This window comes from Pelodiscus sinensis, chromosome 2 (genome assembly GCF_052426305.1).
Source record: "Pelodiscus sinensis isolate ZL-2025 chromosome 2, ASM5242630v1, whole genome shotgun sequence".
In the NCBI taxonomy this organism is placed as follows: domain Eukaryota; kingdom Metazoa; phylum Chordata; order Testudines; family Trionychidae; genus Pelodiscus; species Pelodiscus sinensis.
The window spans coordinates 205,620,384-205,635,984 of NC_143053.1; the positions used below are offsets into that span (position 1 = coordinate 205,620,384).

Consider the following 15,601-nt stretch of genomic DNA (forward strand, 5'->3'; position numbering starts at 1 on the left):
ACTTGTGCTACACCTTTTCCCCAAGCAGCTGCTCAAGTGATCGTACCACGGCAATGTGGTATACAGCAGGGACTAACTTCTTGCTTTCCCTGATTGAGCTCTGCTCAATATTCTATTTGGCAGATCAACTATTACATTGAATTTTGTAAGGAGGTCAAGCCCCATAATACCAGCACCATCTAATCTCTGAAGACCGAGGGATCCCTAATACATAGAGGTCCTAATAGGCCTTGGTGTCCAGTTCTCCTAGATTGGTATGGCAGGTATTGATGGGGCCCTATTGCTAATCTTATGTTGGGGCTTACCTCTGGTACTTATACTGCCTGCAGTTCGGGGGTGTCATAAGTTATTACCTCTCCAAAATTAACAATTAACTCAGCCAATCAAAATAATTTTTTTCAAGAGAAAATCTCTCTCAGGCTTTTCATTTGACCCTTGCTTTTCTGCATAAGCTTTTCCAGTGATATTTTCATAAGGGTAATATGCTTATACCACACTTAAATACATATCCACTTGGTTATTATTAATTATTATTATCCACTAAGTGTATCATATAGCAAAATAGAAAAGTCTTCCAGAGACATACCCTCTCTCAGTACCATTGCAACGTCCTCTTGCATTACTTTTGGGGTTACAGAGATCTAAGCTTACCCATCAGATACATTCTACTTATTGCATGGTGCCAAGTTGTTTGCCAAAAGCTCATGCCTCTTCTGGCATTAAGGCCTTGGTCTCATGTTTGATAGCAGGTGACTGGTTTGTCCCTTCACACCTTGTCACTGTCATGACCACCAGTGCAAGCAGGAACCTATCATCATTATTACCATCTCTTTCATGCTTATTTGGAGCAGATGGCATCACAAAAGGTGGGTGGCCCTTCATTATATTTGGGAGGCAAGTTTTCACATTAAAAATCTGTGTCTGACTTTACCTTCCTCAGGGTCTGCCACCAATGGGTCACTACTGGCAGCACCCTTTATTCCTTATGCCAGCTGCACCTGTGTTAGGAGCTTCTGAATACACTGCTGGCATTTAGAATGATTGCTTGGTTTTGTAGAGTTGCCACATGCTCCCTTTAAAAGCTGTCCACCAGCAGCTTGTTACTCCTGTAACTAAAAATCTCTCCTCAGCTGCTTGCTCAGCAGTTGTCACTCTCTGGTTAAGCTCCGGCAGTTGATTCTCCAGCTGGGAGACTTGGAGTATTAGTGATGCTACTTTGGCTTTCTCAGCTATTAGATCTGCAACTTGCTTCTCTAAAAGTTGCTCTTGCTTCTTGGCCTCTTGGCCCTCACTGTCTCCCTTGGTCAGCAGAGATATCTCCTGATTCAGTAAAAAATGGCTCTAGCCTGTTGCTTTGGGGAGGGTTTGCCAGCAGATCTCTCCTGTAGTGTTTTAAATTTGGCTAAAGAATTCACACTTGCCATAAATTCTGACTTCCGTGGATTACACCCTTTGCCAAATAATTCCAAATTGTGATCCAAAGTGTTTTTATTATACTGCACATCCCATCACAGAGGTTAAATACTCACTCCATGTTGTTCCTAAGGGCTGCTTACTTCAATCCTCTATGAAAAGACTGCATGAGAACTTAATTTTTTAAAAATGCAGCTCTCCAGCCAGCAGAGTAGTTGACTGTAGTTGGGCGGAGGCCTTACAGTCTATAAAATGAGACTGCGTCAACAAATTTGGACGGGACACCACTTACACTAAATGTCCATCTCTGCCAGTTAAAGATTTTTACCAACTGGCACCACCACCACTCCTCCACTGCAGTGAATCTGCTAAACTACAAAGAAAAGGTGTCATATTAAAAAAAAGAAAAGAAAAGGAAACTATGTCAAACAGGCTTTCGGACACTAAGTATCCATCTCCAATCCTCAAACGCATTTCTGACCAAATCGGTTAGTAGTCCCCTACCAGGCTGCAAAGAGACCAGTAAAAAGAGCAACTCCCAAAGTTACTGTTAACTACTTCCCAGCTTGCCTAGCTCCTATTGCTGGTAACAGGATTCTGAAACAACTGGGCTGCTCCCAGCATAAACCAAAGGGAGTGACAGAGAAAAGAAAAAGTCACTGCCAAGATGTAGTCATGCACACAGCTCCTGCCTTAGTCCCCTCTAGCGACGGGACTTAGAGACACAATGGCAAAAGTAGGCACAGCTGCCACTTTCAGACCTACCCTGAGCTGGTGGAATGAATCCAGCACTGTTCACAGCTTAAAATAAAACCAGGAACCAGCTCTGAGGCTAATCCTCCAAAGGGTCCTGCTGCAACTGTCAACTGTTAGCACAGAGCTTTAACGTAAGCAATGATTTAAAAAAAAAAAAAGAGAATTGTGATGTTTAATTAAGCTCCCTGCCTAGATGACACAAATTTGATCCCCCTGTCAGGATCTATCACTTGTAGGATTGCCCCCAAAGGACCCCTCCCTTCAAATGACAGAGACAAGGTGCAAAGTGGAACAAAGGGGAGTGTTATTTATTGATTTTGGTACAAAATTAGAAAAAAGGGAAAACATATAATAATAAGAAAATGAAAGAAGCGATACAGTGACATCATATGGGGCATGAAGCTCAGACACACACACTCAGATCTCTTGACTTTAGTACAGTTGACTGATGGTGGCTGCCACAGAGAAGTTGTTCAGGACTTTCTACCCAGGGGCTCCAGCCATGCCCATGGGAAGGATCACTGAGGAGTCCCTCGATGTCTGGCCCCACAGAAGAAGAATCTCTGGCTAATGATGCTCACAGGTAAGTGAACTGGTATAAGCTGATTCTTCCTTTCTTCTCTTTTTCAGGCACTGACAGCTTCCTCGATGACATTACGGTGACAGAAGACCCCCTGGGTTGCTGCCTGTAAGGAAGACAGAATGAGCATGTCCAGTGAGAGTCCAAAGGTAGGAAAATATCCAGGATGGAGTCCCAAGATTAAAGGTTACAAACTCCATGATGTTATACATGCAATGACTGATTATCTTCATTACACGTAACTAACCACGCAAAGTAAGTAGCCTTAACAAACCACAACAGTGGCTACTTCAACTATGCAGGAATTTACAAGTTTCTCAATTTCCTAATTATACTGAGACTTGGCTAAGGGTGCCACTTTCAGTGGCATGTAGCTAATGTATTGATAAGGGTCATAAAAGTTCCAGGAGGGATGTGAGGGAAAAAAAGACTATACCAAATAATTCTTCTGTATTTTTCACTGGGGTTTTTTTGGCGTCTAGGAAAATTGCCAATAAACAACTGCCTAGAGGAGAAAGCACAATTGGTAGTGATGAAGTCCACAAAGTTAAGTATGAATTTGGCACACGCGTTAGTCATTTTGAAGAAAGGAACCATTCGGGAAGTGTTCGGTAGATCAGGAGCTGGTGAATGGCTGCTTTGTGGGGTTAAGGAGTGATCCCTTTGGTAAAGACTTGAAATGGAGACTTTGAACAAGAATTTTGCAGGATTGGGGGTGACTGTTTTGATAAATGTATGGAAAAGCTAGACCATGCGATTGTTTTACTGGGCCTAGGAGGAATGGTGAACCACACTGTGATACAATAAAGTGATACAGGAAGACACAAGGAGTACCATTAATGAGAAACATTATCATTTTCTAAAACCACCTTTGTATCAACCTGAGATAAAAAGGCACCTCAGTTAATTAAGATAACATTGTGAGTGATGAATCCTGTAAGATTTATAATACTTAGTTCCAAGAGAATATGGACAAACTCTGTCCGATATCTAACTTATTAGAAATATCAACCCATTTACAACAGCAGTCAGATGATGTGTTAGAGATCTAAAAAAATCACAAATGGTGTGGAAAAATTGAATGAGGAAATATTATTTACTCCTTCATTAACATAACATAAAAAGGTCACCCAATGAAATGTACAGGCAGCCGATTTAAAGCACTGTTTGGGAAGGACAAAGCTGGGAATTGCTCGCACGCTGCCCTATTCCCTAAGGGAGACGGAAACTGGGTTTGGTCTCCCCCAATTGTGTCATAGTCTCCCACCCTCAGTGCCCTCACTTTGACCTCTCACTATCATGACATGCACAGGTTCCCCCCCCCCCCCCCGATACCAAAATCTAAAATGGCGCCCCAGGGAAGTGGCTATAATTCCTATAGTGTTTATAATTCACCTGCAGTACCATATCCTGTAATTTTTTGATATCTGCTGGGTTCGCAGACATGACAGATTAGAACAGGGGTGGTAGGGAAGCTTTTTCGGGTCAGGGGCCACTGACCCTGGAAAAATCAGTCAGGTGCCGCACACCAGTGAGAAGCGGAAAAAGTTCTTCATGGTAGCCCCTGATTGAGAAAGAGAAAGACATTCCCCACATGTCCCTTGCACACCAGAGCCTAGGGTGGGCTAAGCCTAGTAGATTTTGTGCACTGCAGCTCCTGGGAGGCAGCAGGGGGGCTGGAGCACCAGCCTGGGCTCCCCTGGGGAGGGCGGGACTGACCCTCAGGGGCTGGATCCAGGCAAGCCAAGGGCCACATCCAGCCCCCAGGCCTGAGGTTCCCCATCCCTGGACTAGAACTATATCCTTTGTTATAAGGCTGAAATAAATAACAGCTCTGAAATACAGGCCTTCTGGAAGGATTTAGTTGTGCCTACAATTACAAAATTATATAGATCATAAATGTCAAGAGACTACACAAATGAAGAGCTTGTTCAAAATAAATAGCAATCCCAGTCTCAGGCCAAATTTCCAACATTACCATGTTAGCACAATAAACCGATCCCTTTGTTTGCCTTTTACATTTTGAAGTCATGGAAAATTAGCCACTTTGCTGGAATCAATCTTGGCACCTGTGTGATAATCTCTCCTAGGCCATTCAAGGTAACATTCCCACGCCACTATGTCATAAGAGGGAGAGGGCGATGCTGCACACAGGCAAGCTATAGAACAGCCAGGATGGAAGCTGCAGTCTCACAAAAGACCTTCCCTTGCTTTTCTTTCTCACGCTCAGCAGCAAAATATCTTGCAGGATGAGCTTAGCCTGTGGAAAATCTGTGGACATGTTTGATCACAGGACTCTCCTGCATTCTTGGCTCTTCCCAGACTACAGGAAGGTCCTGCACCAATGAAATCCCCTGCCCCAGTGGTTAACTTACCATTTGAGCAGTTTTATGTCTTATGTGCACTTGCTCTGGGACAGCCAGTCAGTGATAGTTACGTGTAAGGGCTGGTGTGTAAAATGGGTCATGTCAGTGCTGTCTAGTGTTAACAATAGCCTCTCCGTACAATGTTGCATTTTGGCTTCACAGATTTAACCTTGGGATCCCAGCCTTCCTTGTTATCGCAAGCTGAACAGCTGCACAGGGCAAGGAAGCGGCCTCAGCAAAATAAAAAGGACTTGTTGTGTGTTGTTATGCCATAGGCTGCTGTTGAAAAGAAAGACTTAAGGGAGTGGAGGAAAAATGAGATGAGGAAACAGATGGAGAATACTGAGCACCAGAACGAAGCCACAGAATGGCTCTTAAATATTAGAGTGCCAAGCTGAAACACTTCAGCCATTGCTAGCACTGCAGACAGAGCAGCTCCATGAGCATCACCCCCCTGCAGCCGGCATCCCAAAACTGTTTTTAATACACTCCCCTGTCACTACCAACACATTTTGGCCACCATCCTAATCCTAGTCAACACCCATTGCATCCCGCATCCGTCCCTTCCCTGTACAGCCATGCAGATTCCCAATGCACTCAATCCCCTCCCCAGTTTAGTCCTGTTGAATGGCAACCTCCACTGCACAGCACATCTGACAGGAGGACTGCATAGGACACCTGAACATATACAAATCTGTAAAAGTGCTGGAGTCTCACCTCCTTCCTTTCCCCCCCACAAAGTGCAGATGTGCCATGTTGCTTGTGTGTTCTAAATGTGTTGGTTTTAATGAATGAACTTCTTGGGTTTGAAAGCAATCTTTCTTGCATTACATAAAAGCAAGCAAGCATTCCCCAGCAAAGTAATAAGCACTTTTCTACTAAGTGTCATACAGAATAATCACTGCCAATCACAGCCACTGTACTCCCATGCATGGCAACATGGGAGAGAGATCATAGTTTAATTCTCCCCCTACCTATCACAGTCAGTTAGATGTATTAACAGTACAGTGTGGAAAAGCTTTCATTGTTGCTACATATTGATAAGTAAAGGATTCATTCTCCAGAGCTGTTAAAACAAGCGTCTTTCAGAGACATTACATTCACAATAATGTATTTGTTTTAAAATATAGCTGCTGATTTTACAGAGTACTGCATGTATTTACCAGGAAATATTTCACACCAATACACTCTTCCTAGCCAGTCTTGCACTAAGGTTTGTTATCAGTTTATCACTAGAATTTCTATCCTCAGTCTTTTCAATAGAATGAGTCATGTGGGTATCCACAAATATCACACCTTAGAAGTAAAAGCTGTAGTTGTTCTGGCATTTCTTGACATTTCCACCACAGAAAAGTTTAACCACTTGATAGGGGAGAAGTTACTATATTTGTCAATCAGATAAGAAGCTGACGGAAATCCTACCGAGACTGAAAACTCTAGCTGTCATTCAAATACTAGTTCTCACTGGCACAGCTGCCTAGAGGTACCCAGAGGTGAAACTGGGCGTACTACTTTGAAACTGACAAAATCCTGCCACAGTGCAATTCGTCCTCCCCCTTATCTTCCTGGACCCCTGTGGCTTGCTAAATCCATAAGCTCCCACGCCCACATAAGCCAGTTAAATGAATCAGTTTCTTCCACTATGAGTTCCCCTATGTCTATGAAGACTAAAAAAATAGATTCTTTTTACATTGCACATCAGAAAGAGTATTAATAGTCACAGGGCAAAATGAAACAGAAAGGCGCAGCCAAAAAATAAAACTTCTCAGTATGTTATCAGAACAAGATTCCAATCAAATTCAGTGGACTTTGGATTTTTTAGTTCAAAATGCATATAATGATTAAATATGCTATGTAGTTAATCCCCACCAAACTGGCTGTGAGGAGGTCCTCTCATAAAAAAATCTGAAGAGTTTTATCCATGCAATCTGACTGGCGTTATGTCCAGGTATAAATTTAGCATAGATCATTGCAGTTTCTCTGAATTTCTGAGAATGAGGTAATTTCTATTCAACATCATGAGTACTTTGTACAGGAATAATTATGAATATTGAATCAAAAGTCTCCCATTATGTTTGCTTGGTGTTAGGCAAATCCAAATAGTGGTATGAGCTTTATGTACTCTTTCCTATCAGTTAGCCAGTTTTTAATTCATTTAATGTGTGCCAGGTTAATTTTATATTATTCTGTGGTGCGTAGTATTTGGGAATGGCTGCTTAGGAGGTGTGGGTCCATTAAGAAATGAGGAAGTGGAACAGAGAAGGGGAAGAGGAGGAAAGGGTCATGGAGAAAAGACCAAGATGGAGGATGCCCATAAGATTCCTAGAATAAGAGTTTGTTGTTCTTTGCATTTAAATCTGAGTGGTCTTTAAGTTAGTGGAATACAACAGCCGCAACAAGGATGCCAGACCCAAGTGTGTCTCCAGCTACTTTACAATTCCCAGCCTCTATGACTGTACCTGTCCCATTCCTGATACAGGCAGTCCCCAACTTACGCGGATCCGACTTATGTCAGATCCGCACTTACGAACGGGGCTTTCTCGCCCCGGAGCTCGCAGGCAGCGGTCAGCCACATCGACCTCCGGGGCGAGAAAAGTTGCTCCCGGTGCCCCTGGTCTGCTGGGGACCGTCTCCAGCAGACCAGGGGCACCGGGAGCAAAGCCGCAGCTGCGGCGGGTTTGCTCGCGGTGTCCCTGGTCTGCCGGAGATGGTCCCCAGCAGACCAGCGGCACCGGGAGCAAAGCCGCAGCAGCGGCGGTCCCGAGCCAAAGCAAAGCCTCAGAGGCGCGGCACCCCGCCTCTGCGGCTTTGCTCCCCGTGTCCCTGGTCTGCTGGGGGGGAGGGCGCAGCTAGTGTGCCCCCCCCAGCAGACCAGACTTTTGTTGTGGACCCTGGGGCAGAGCAGCGGGGGCGCTGCCGGTTGGTCCCGTAGCGCCGCTCTGGGCACTACTGGACCAACCCGGCAGCACTCCAGCTGCTCTGCCCCAGGCGTCCTGATTCTGCCGCTGCTGGTCAGTTTCAGCAGCGGCTGAATCAGGACGCCTGGGGCAGAGCAGCTGGGGTGCTGCTGGGTTGGTCCAGTAGCGCCGAGGAGCGGCGCTACTGGAGCAACCCAGCAGCACCCCAGCTGCTCTGCCCCAGGCGTCCCCAAGTCAGCCGCTGCTGAAACTGACCAGCGCTGACTACAGGAAGCCCGAGGCACAGTTGCTCTGCCCCGGGCTTCCTGGAATCAGCTGCTGATCAGTTTCAGCAGCAGCTGACTTGGGGACTTGGGGTTCTTAAGTTGAATCTGTATGTAAGTCACAACTGGCGGTCAGTTTCAGCAGCAGCTGAATCTGGACGCCAGTTCTGACTTACATACAGATTCAACTTAAGAACAAACCTACAGTCCCTATCTTGTACTTAACCTGGGGACTGCCTGTACTTCCAGGAAGCCCATCCTTGCCATGGACCATATGGATCACGGCATTTGTTGTGTTCTTGCTGGTGGCAGTCCTGGAAGTGACATCTGAAGCTCTCCGTTGCATGATCTTCTCCGCACCACAGACTGGCACATCATATCAGGAGGTGATCAGGATACTAGGAGTGCACTTTCACCCTGGGGCAACAAGACAGTGAGTGCAACCCTTGAAGGAACTGGTCTTCCAGTTTGTAGCTAACATCTAGGAACTGGCAGGTAGATGCAAATTTGCACCCTTAACTGATGCTACAATTCAGGGTCAGTTTATTGGGCAAATTTCATCCTCACACTTGTGGAAGCACCTCCTGATGAAACCAACTTTCTTAACATTCCCCAGGCTAGTAGAGATTGGTTATCAATTTAAATACATGAATAAATACAAACCTCTCTTCAATGTGTGTCTTCAGTGTTGCTTCAGAGTCTTACAAAAGTAAGCTAATTTTCCCCCCAGAAAGTCATTAATGGAATTAAAAGAATATTCATTTGTTTGTTTGTTTTTACAAAATCACTTCAATTGTGATTGCTCCTCTCTTTCATGTTCACTTTATATGACTATTTCAGCAAACAAATTAGCCAGCAGGAATGTTTGTGGAAATAATACGTTTTAAGTGACTAATGGAGACTATCCACAGAGAGTGAAATTCACAGCTGTGCATGGGGTCAGCACAATAGCAATGACTCTTAAACACTCTTTAAGCTTTCCTGTGAGGTCTCGTAGCCTCTGTCTACACTAGAGATTTATTTCAAAATAACTCCCCTTATTTTGAAATAACAAGTGGAGTGTCCACACTACCAAGCCCATTATTTCAAAATAACCAGAAGGTTATTTCAAAATAATAACTCCTGCTTTCCACGAGGAATAACACATATTTCAAAATAGTTATTTAGAAATAACAGTGGTGTGAATGCTCCGCTGCTGCTACAGTAAAACTCCTATTGTTCGGCATCCAGTGGTCCGGCACTCCCGATAGTCCGGCACCAACTGGAACCCGAAAGTGCTCTGGCCAGCCGGACAATTGGAGCTGGTCTGCCCCTGGCTTCCCCAAGTCTGGCGCTGCTGAAGCTGACCAGCAGCGGACTTGGGGACGCCAGGGGCAGAGCAGCTGGGGTGCTGCCGGGTTGGTCCCGCAGCGCCGCCCCTCACCTGAGTGGCGCTGCAGGACCAACCCGGGAGCACCCCAGCTGTTCTGCCCCCGGCTTCTCCAAGTCTGCTGCTGCTAAAACTGACCAGCGGCAGACTTGGGGAAGCCAGGGACAGAGCTTCACCTGAGCAACGCAGCAGGACCAGTCTGGCAGCACTCCAGCTGCTCTGCCCCTGGCTTCCTCAAGTCTGCCGCTGCTGGGAGTGCTGCCCACGCTGCGCAGTTCCCCGCTGACACACACCCCCTCCAGACTCCTCATAGCCCCCCTTCCGGTACTCCGGCATATCCAATAATCCGGCACCCCCTGGGTCCCAAAGGTTCCGGATTATCAGAAGTTTACTGTATTTTGAAATAACTACTTCCCAGAGTCATTCAAAGTAATTACTCCCTGGTGTTTCCTGGGGCTATACATCGAGGTAGTGCATCCACATTAAGGGAGCCTGCCTTAGACTAATTTCGTGACTTCCCTGTAGTGCCAACACACTATTTCAGAAAAGTTATTTTAGGAGTTATTTATTTCTAAATAATTTCGTAGTGTAGATATTTCCATGGGGGATTTAGGTGTTGCCTAAGCCTTGTGCCGGCCTCCTGTGTTAGAAAATATGATTTTTGAATATGAAATTTTAAATTAGAAACAACATTCACAGAGTTGCAGTGAATTACCAGTCATCTTAATTTCAGTACTCAAAAAGATTGTTACAGCAAATAAGCAATCAGTTTGCAAACACCTAATGAGGTGATAAACAATAGTCTGCACGGATCTGTCAAGAACAAATCATGTCAAATGAGTGTAATAGCTTTCGTCAACAGGGTAACAACCTTTATAGATAAAGGAGAAGCAGTAGATGTGGTATATCTTAGCTTTAGTAAGTCTTTGATGCTGTCTCACATAAGCGTCTCAAAAACAAAGTAGGGAAATGCAACCCAGATGGAGCTACTAATAGGTGGTTGTATAACTAATTGGAAAATTGTTCCCTAGAGACTAGTATCAGTAGTTCACAGTTAGGTTGCAAGGGTATATTGAGAGGGGTCCCACAAGCATTGGTACTGGGTCTGCTTCTATTCAAAATCTTCATCAATGATTTAGATAATGGCATAGAGAATATACTTATAAAGTTTTCAATGATATCACACTGGGAGGGAGTGCAAATATTTTGAAGTACAGAATTATAATTTGAAATGATCTGGACAAACTGGAGAAATGGTCTGAAGTAAGTAGGATGACATGCTTTGAGGACGTATGCAAAGTATTGCACTTAGGAAGGATTGATAAATTGCACACATACAAAATGGGATATGACTGTCTAGAAAGGTGGACTACAGAAAGTACTCTGGGGATTATTCTGGATCACAAGCTAAATATAAATCAATTGTGTAGTAATGTTGCACAGACACACAAAAAGCAAACATTCTTGGACATGCAGTAGTGTCATATGCAAGACAGAAGGTCTAATACTTCCATTCTACTGAGTGCTAATAAGGTCTCAAATGCAGTAGTGTGTCCAGTTCTGAGTGCCACATTTCAGAAAAGATGCGGACAAATCAGTGATAGTCAAGAGAAGAGCAACAAAAATGATTAAATGTCTAGGAAACATGAGCTATAAGGAAAGATTGAAAAAAATGGGTTGTTCAGTCTGGCGAAGTAAAGATTGAGGGAGGGATACATTAACAGTTTTCAAGTATATAAAAGGCTGTTACAATGAGGTAGCAGAAAAATTAATTTTCCTTAACCTCTGATGATAGGACAAGAAACAATTAGTTTAATTGCAGCTGGGGGAGGAAGGTAAATTAGACAATAGGAAAAATTCCTAATTGCCAGGGAAGATAGGCATGAGAACAAATTACCTAGAGGGATTGTGGACTCTCGATCATTACAGGTTTTTAAGAATAAGTTAGGCAAACACTTGCCAGGAATGGTCTAATTATTATGTATTCCTGACTTGAGTGCAGGGATTTGGAATCCCTTCCAGTCCTATATTTTCTTGGTGCGATGATTTTGTGAACAGAACGACACAGACCGTAAAGTCCACCAGATTTAACCAACTCAGCTTGGGATTTGTATGCTCACAGTAGTCTGCAGGTCAAAGAACTGCTGACAGAAAATTTTCAGCAAATTTGAATAAATAAAACAGAAGGAGAGACAAACTCTACTATCACTCTTCATTATGAATTATTTTATATGAAATATAACATTGAGACTGAAATTATTAAGGCACTGGTAACACAAGCTGAACTGAGCTTTTTACTGAAATAATATTGTAGGTAGAAGTTTTAAATATGTTTACTTATTATTTTAGGAGTAAAATGTATGTATACGTATGAATTTACCTTTGTGTGTCAGACTACAATTGGGTATGCTTTTTCCCAGAATAGATCATAGAATGATAGAATACTAGGACTGGAAGGGACCTCGAGAGGTCATCGAGTCCAGTCCCCTGCCCTCATGGCAGGACCAAATACTATCTAGACCATCCCTGATAGACATTTATCTAACCTACTCTTAAATATCTCCAGAGATGGAGATTCCACAACCTCTCTGGGCAATTTATTCCAGTGTTTGACTACCTTGACAGTTAGGAACTTTTTCCTAATGTCCAACCTAAACCTCCCTTGCTGCAGTTTAAGCCCCTTGCTTCTTGTTCTATCCTCAGAGGCCAACATGAACAAGTTTTCTCCCTCCTCCTTATGACACCCTTTTAGATACCTGAAAACTGCTATCATGTCCCCCCTCAATCTTCTCTTTTCTAAACTAAACAAACAGCCTTCCCTCATAGGTCATGTTCTCTAGACCTTTAATCGTTCTTGTTGCTCTTCTCTGGACCCTCTCCAATTTCTCCACATCTTTCTTGAAATGTGGTGCCCAGAACTGGGCACAGTACTCCAATTGAGGCCTAACCAGCGCAGAGTAGAGCGGAAGAATGACTTCTCATGTCTTGCTCACAACACACCTGTTAATGCATCCTAGAATCAGGTTTGCTTTTTTTGCAACAGCATTACACTGCTGACTCATATTCAGCTTGTGGTCCACTATAACACCTAGATCCCTTTCTGCTGTACTCCTTCCTAGACAGTTGCTTCCCATTTTGTATGTGTCAAACTGATTGTTCCTCCCTAAGTGGAAACTTTGCATTTGTCTTCATTAAACTTCATCCTGTTTACCTCAGACCATTTCTCCAATTTTTCCAGATCATTTTGAATTATGACCCTATCCTCCAGAGCAGTTGCAACCCCTCCCAGCTTGGTATCATCTGCAAACTTAATAAGCGTACTTTCTATGCCAATATCTAAATCGTTGATGAAGATATTGACCAGAGCCAGTCCCAAAACAGACCCCTGCGGAACTCCACTTGTTATACCTTTCCAGCAGGATTGTGAACCATTAATAACTACTCTTGTGGACACTTAGTACTCTTGTGGATAATGTGTGGACACTTATTATGCATAATTGGAACTATCATCTCCTCCTATAAATAGCTCATACTGGTTATTTTTTGTTTGTTCCTGCTGTAGTAAGTCTTTGATTTTTGGAGATAGCTAGGAAACTGTTGAGTAGCAATCAACATGTCTGTTCCTGATTGAAGGATTTATAAGAAAAGTTAATGTAAAAAAAACAAAACAAAAAACCAGGTTCTGGGTTTCTTTCTCTGTCCTTTCCATCCATTTCCATTTCAACAAAGAATGCTACTGCTTACCTCTTCTGTACTTTCTGTTTTAAACCCTGAATCCCAGGCCTAAAGCAACTGCTCTTTTAAAGTAGTTTCACAGTTATCAAACTAGCTACAGGCATAAAGGGAAACAAGAAGACTTTTTATAAATACATTAAAAGCAAGAGGAAGACCAAGGACAGGATAGGCCCACTACTCAGTGAGGAGGGAGAAGCAGTAACAGGAAATTTGGAAATGGCGGAGATGCTCAATGACTTCTTTGTTTCGCTCTTCACCGAGAAGTCTGGAGGTGTGCCTAACGTAGTGAATACAAGCAGAGAGAGGGTAAGTTTAGAAGATAGGATACACAAAGAACAAGTTAAAAATCACTTAGGAAAGTTAGATGTCAGCAAGTCACCAGATCCTGATGAAATGCATCCCAGGTTACTCAAGGAGCTGATAGAGGAGGTATCTGAGCCTTTAGCTATGATCTTTGAAAAATCATGGAAGACAGGGGAGATACCAGAAGACTGGAAAAGGGCAAATATTGTGCCCATCTATAAAAAGGGGAATAAGAACAACCCAGGAAACTACAGACCGGTCAGTTTAACGTCTATCCCAGGGAAGATAATGGAGCAGGTAATTAAGGAAATCATATGCAAACACTTGGAAGGTAATAAAGTGATAGGGAATAGCCAGCATGGGTTTGTGAAGAACAAGTCATGCCAAACTAATCTGATAGCTTTCTTTGATAGGATAACGAGCCTTGTGGATAAGGGAGAAGCGGTGGATGTCATATACCTAGACTTTAGTAAGGCATTTGATAAGGTCTCGCATGATATTCTTATTGATAAACTAGGCAAATATAACTTAGATAGGGCCATGATAAGGTGGGTGCATAATTGGCTGGATAACCGTAGTCAGAGAGTTGTTGTTAACGGTGCTAAATCCTGCTGGAAAGGGATAACAAGTTGAGTTCCGCAAGGGTCTGTTTTGGAACCCATACTGTTCAATATCTTCATCAATGATGTAGATATTGGGATAGAGAATACGCTTATTAAGTTTGCAGATGATACCAAACTGGGTGGGGTTGCAACTTCTTTGGAGGATAGGGACATAATTCAAAATGACCTTAGCAAGTTAGAGAAATGGTCAGAGGTAAACAGGATGAAGTTTAATAAAGAGAAATGCAAAGTGCTCCACTTAGGAAGGAACAGTCAGTTCCATACATACAAGATGGGAAGCGACTGTCTAGGAAAGAGCATGGCGGAAAGGGATCTAGGGGTCATAGTGGACCACAAGTTGAATGAGAGTCAACAGTGTGATGTTGTTGCAAAAAAGCAAATATGATTCTAGGTTGTATCAACAGGTGTGTTGTAAGCAAAACTTGTGAAGTCATTCTGCCGCTCTACTCTGCACTAGTTAGGCCTCAGCTGGAGTACTGTGTCCAGTTCTGGGCGCCACATTTCAAGAAAGATGTGGAGAAATTGGAAAGGGTACAGAGAAGAGCGACAAGAATGATTAAAGGTCTAGAGAACATGACCTATGAAGCCAGGCTTCATGAACTGGGCTTGTTTAGTATGGAAAAAAGAAGATTAAGGGGGGACATGATAGCGGTTTTCAAATATCTAAAAGGGTGTCACAAGGAGGAAGGAGAAAATTTGTTCCTCTTGGTTTCTGAGGACAGGACAAGGAGTAATGGGCTTAAAGTGCAGCAAGGGAGGTTGAGATTGGACATTAGGAAAAAATTCCTAACTGTCAGGGTGGTCAAATATTGGAATAAATTGCCAAGAGAGGTGGTGGAATCTCCCTCTCTGGAGCTATTTAAGAACAGGTTAGATAGACATCTGTCAGGGATGGTGTAGACGGAGCTTGGTCCTGCCTTGAGGGCGGGGGGCTGGACTCGATGACCTCTCGAGGTCCCTTCCAGTCCTATTATTCTATGATTCTATGATCTTCTGTGCCTCATTAAAAGTACCCAATGCTGGGAAATATTCATGCTTGATTCTCAGAAACTGCAATGACTTCAGTGGGACAAAGCAGGCCTCCACTGCCAGCCCATTATTGCTAGTACTTCCACCGTTGTGGTTAAGGCATCCGAGAATGACACCAATTCACCAGTTCCATTGGATCAAATGACATTTCACAGCATCTCTCATTACAGTTATTATACTGTCACCTGTGTCATCATAGTGATGCTAGAAATGAGGCATCAGATAAATATTCTGTGTGGCTCAAAG

The 15,601-nt window shown here is 43.5% G+C and overlaps 1 long non-coding RNA gene across 1 annotated transcript in view; it reads right to left on the reverse strand.

Moving 5' to 3' along the window:
- Positions 1–2,471: 2,471 nt before the first annotated feature.
- Positions 2,472–15,601, reverse strand: part of LOC142827328 (uncharacterized) — a 143,886-nt gene continuing 130,756 nt past the window's right edge. The window contains exon 3 of the long non-coding RNA XR_012902014.2: positions 2,472–2,855. This is a non-coding gene — a long non-coding RNA (uncharacterized LOC142827328). The remainder of the gene's footprint in view (positions 2,856–15,601) is intronic.